General features: G+C 47.0%; 1 non-coding gene across 1 annotated transcript; it reads right to left on the reverse strand.

The window, feature by feature from the left end:
* Positions 1-3,023: 3,023 nt before the first annotated feature.
* Trnaf-gaa (transfer RNA phenylalanine (anticodon GAA)) lies at positions 3,024-3,096 on the reverse strand. Its single transcript has one exon. It is a non-coding gene; the product is annotated as a tRNA-Phe (tRNA).
* Positions 3,097-4,955: the final 1,859 nt, after the last annotated feature.

Here is a 4,955-nt window from a genome sequence, read left to right on the forward strand (position 1 = left end):
CCACTAGTAGACATTAACAATTAGCTATATGTCACAGTCACTAGTAGACATTAACAATTAGCTATATGTCACAGTCACTAGTAGACATTAACAATTAGCTATATGTCACAGTCACTAGTAGACATTAACACATACCTATATGTCACAGTCACTAGTAGACATTAACAATTAGCTATATGTCACAGTCACTAGTAGACATTAACAATTAGCTATATGTCACAGTCACTAGTAGACATTAACAATTAGCTATATGTCACAGTCACTAGTAGACATTAACAATTAGCTATATGTCACAGTCACTAGTAGACATTAACAATTAGCTATATGTCACAGTCACTAGTAGACATTAACAATTAGCTATATGTCACAGTCACTAGTAGACATTAACAATTAGCTATATGTCACAGTCACTAGTAGACATAAACACATACCTATATGTCACAGTCACTAGTAGACATAAACAAATAGCTATATGTCACAGTATACTGTCAATGAACACACTGCGACACACTTAGCATGTTGTTGACAACCAACAGCTGTCGCTTCAAAAGTGAATCATTGTAATGCAGACGTCATAGGTGACGTAGAGACCGAAATGTATTACTTAAATAAATTTACGTCATTGTGTCTAGATGCGTGAGTGTAGCTTACATGGGCATGTAAGTGTAATTAGCGTGTAAGTGTGAAAATATGTAAACAATATTTACCGTGGAGGCAAGAGGCCAATTGAAACGTAAATAAATAAGAGTAAATTATTATAATTAGGTTATTTATAGCTGCGAGGGATTTTCCAACAGCTGATCGACCGTGTTAACTGGTGCGTGAGGTAGGCACGGGGGGGGGGGGGGGGGGGGGGAGGGGGCACGGGTGGCGGCATGTCAAGATGGTTGACACGGAGAGGGATGGTTGACATAGTAGGGCGATGGTTGTCATGATGGATGGTGAAGTAGTTGCTATCTACACATTGAATGAACACAGGACAATCGGTAGACACAGACCACGCACAGTAAGCTGATTCTGTAGGAGTAGTAGAGCAAGGCCTATAAGGAAACATCTATGGGGTACGGAAGTTATGGGGTCAGTAACCGGGACGGATGTATAGTAATACAGAACTACAATTAGTTCTAGAAAATTCCGCGAGAATGTTGGTGTTACTAATGTCCGACAATTGACTCTACCGAAAATAAGTGTTTGGTTAAGCCAGGTTCAGTTTTATGGTCAGAAATTTGGGCTGTGGTACTACTAGGGCATAACATTGACATCGACATTAGAAAGACATAATTGTATTAGATCTCGTTAACTAACAACTATCAATAATAACATTCATTTTTAAGAAGATTCGTATTTCTGTCATTGATACAACCCTACGTGACACACCCCTGAGATTTTTTGTTTCTAGATTTATAAATAGTTCGCTCGTGCGCCAGTAGTAATTTAAAAAAAAAACACATTTCAATATTTGTCAACACAACCTAAACTGGATTTGATCTAGAATGATTATTTTAATAGAATTTGTGTGTGTGCTTCACCTGTCTAATAGATTTATAGTTAAATCGGTGAATAAACAATCGACAGACACGGAACCACAGAGCCACTCATCCAAATCTGTCCCGCTGTTTGTGTTTCTAGTGTAAAGTAAATACAGGCTATTTCAGATATTTATCGATCACTTTAAGCTCGAGCTTACCTCTGTGCCGTAAGCTCCGAAATGATCCTGAGCGAGCTCAGTAAAATGTTGAACATCAATGAATCCGTCTTTGTCCACATCACACAAGTCGAAGATCTGCTTGAATTTGTCGCTGTGCTCCAGTGTATCTTCCATAGCCCGGGCAGGGGGACAAACTCGTGTACAAACAGACACCCCGAGTGTCATGAATCATTCCATCCGACCACCACTTCCATGCGACACACGTTCAAATTAAACACACTACGCCTGTGTGTTGTCAACCTCGGAGGCCTGTCGTATCTGACCGCATCACCGCCACAGGTAGGACGCAGACGACAATATTGCGCAGAAAAGTAGGTCGCTTGAAACTTTTTAAAATTATTTTATTTGAACTAAAATAAGCCAAAATTACACAACAAAATCTTTTTATATATAATATATTTAAGTAAAAGATAGTTAATTATATGTTAAATTAAAGATTAAAGAATCGTGACAAAATTAGGGCGGATATACACCTGGCGGATGAATTTCCGTTATCTAAATATAGATAATGTTGTTTGTAAACGATAATGGAGACCGCAAGTAGATTCTATGACGATAACATTAGTACAACATCGTCTCTGTGTAACATTAGACTGCTCCAAAATAACCAGACAATTTTAACTCAACTGTAAGCGCTACTGTGGCAGACGGTAGGTGGACGGTAGGCAGACGACAGCACTGACCTGTGCTGGGTCACATGACCACACACTGACCAGCGGCGGTGCGTGTCGCAGAAGCGTGTCGGGGAAAATTAAATTAGGGAGTGACGTCACAAATGATCAATTAATGTTGGCTGGTAAATTGATGTGGCGGTTCCACACGTACCCTGTCACGCGAGGGGCGTGGCTTGAGATTTGATTTTTAAAAAAATCTTGATCACAAAAACTGGGTTAATTATGTGATGAAAATATCCGAATCTGTTTGCAGGTAATGTGGGTCGGGCCATTTTTCGATGCCCTGGTTACATCACACCATACAGTCGTCTGCACCGCGGGGGGGGGGGGGGGTGGTGTGGATAGTGTTAATTAATCAGATTATTAAATGCCAAACGCTAAGTATGCCGTCTAAACTGTAGGTGTTAAAACAACATTAGGCTGCCGTCAATCGTGATAACAATAGCAGCAGCTGAGGCGTAGCTAGGGTGGGGAGTGCGGTCCTCTAAGTAGCTGGGGTGGGGGTTAACTTCTGGGTCAAACAGTGAGAACACAACGTGTTTGAGTTAAGGTGTGTGTATGGGGAGGGGTGTGTGTGAATAATTTAACACGCATGTGTCTCATACCATGACTGAGGTGGAAAAAAAGGGGAAAAAATTCACTGCCGAAACCCGGGATCGAACCAGGGACCTTTAGATCTTCAGTCTAACGCTCTCCCAACTGAGCTATTTCGGCCGGTGATAACAACTAAGACTGTTGCATACCATATGTAGGTCATCTCGATACATATACAAGTCGCCGTCCAGAGCTGGCGTGGTGTTTATTTCATCTGGCACAGACGCTGCCTGCCATCTGACACCCCCCCTCTCTGACACCCAGAGGTGTAGCGACATATTCAAGCGTCAGAAGCGAACTTTTATATTTGCGTGCCCCCCTCCCCCCCCCCCCCCCCATTTTTAAAAAAAAATTATTTAATTATAAATGCGTTCACCTTCGATGGCGAAAAGCACCTCCCCACTATTTGTAAAGATCTGGACGTTTTTTTTTACCAGTCACTGACCCTAAACAGTTTTTATGTTGGACTCACACAACTGCTGAGGATGTAGGAAACAGTGAGATCAGTCTCAGTGTGTAGTCCACTCTCTAAACTTTGATTGTGTAGGGTCCAGAAATACAGATCAGAATCAGCTTTCTTAAACCCCAAGTTGCGTCCCCCTCGGTGCCGGATCAGACACATAGCCCACCTTCCCCTACTTACGCCTCTGCTGACATATAATGCCAACTGTCACATGATACCAACTGTCACATGATACTCTTCTGTTCATGACCCTCACATGCTGTGTCTCCAGTGGTGTCGCTGTGGTGTCACCCCCACGCCCCCTCCCAGAAACAAAGTTTATATATATATATATATATATATATATATATATATATATATATATATATATATATATATATATATATATGTGGCGCTTCCACACGTACCCTGCCCCGCCCTCGCTACGCCTCTGGTGTCACCCCTCTAAATGGAGTCATCCGATGAGGTTCGCCCCCCCTCCCCGCCCCGCCCTCGCTACGCCTCTGGTGTCACCCCTCTAAATGGAGTCATCCGATGAGGTTTGCCCCCCCCCCTCCCCGCCCCGCCCTCGCTACGCCTCTGGTGTCACCCCTCTAAATGGAGTCATCCGATGAGGTTCGCCCCCCCTCCCCGCCCTCGCTACGCCTCTGGTGTCACCCCTCTAAATGGAGTCATCCGATGAGGTTCGCCCCCCCCCCCCCCATCCGCCCCGCCCTCGCTACGCCTTTGGTGTCACCCCTCTAAATGGAGTCATCTGATGAGGTTCGCCCCCCCCTCCCCGCCCCGCCCTCGCTACGCCTCTGGTGTCACCCCTCTAAATGGAGTCATCCGATGAGGTTCGCCCCCCCTCCCCGCCCCGTCCTCGCTACGCCTCTGGTGTCACCCCTCTAAATGGTCATCCGATGAGGTTCGCCCCCCCCCTCCCCGCCCCGCCCTCGCTACGCCTCTGGTGTCACCCCTCTAAATGGAGTCATCCGATGAGGTTCGCCCCCCCCCCCTCCCCGCCCCGCCCTCGCTACGCCTCTGGTGTCACCCCTCTAAATGGAGTCAACTGATGAGGTTCGCCCCCCCCTCCCCGCCCCGCCCTCGCTACGCCTCTGGTGTCACCCCTCTAAATGGAGTCATCCGATGAGGTTCGCCCCGTCCTCGCTACGCCTCTGGTGTCACCCCTCTAAATGGAGTCATCCGATGAGGTTCGCCCCCCCCCCTCCCCGCCCCGCCCTCGCTACGCCTCTGGTGTCACCCCTCTAAATGGAGTCATCTGATGAGGTTCGCCCCCCCCTCCCCGCCCCGCCCTCGCTACGCCTCTGGTGTCACCCCTCTAAATGGAGTCATCCGATGAGGTTCGCCCCGTCCTCGCTACGCCTCTGGTGTCACCCCTCTAAATGGAGTCATCCGATGAGGTTCGCCCCCGCTCCCCGCCCCGCCCTCGCTACGCCTCTGGTGTCACCCCTCTAAATGGAGTCATCCGATGAGGTTCGCCCCCCCCGCCCCGCCCTCGCTACGCCTCTGGTGT

The sequence above is a fragment of the Physella acuta genome, unplaced genomic scaffold (genome assembly GCF_028476545.2).
Source record: "Physella acuta isolate Inbredline_101_S28 unplaced genomic scaffold, ASM2847654v3 ptg001155l, whole genome shotgun sequence".
Classification (NCBI taxonomy): Eukaryota; Metazoa; Mollusca; class Gastropoda; family Physidae; genus Physella; species Physella acuta.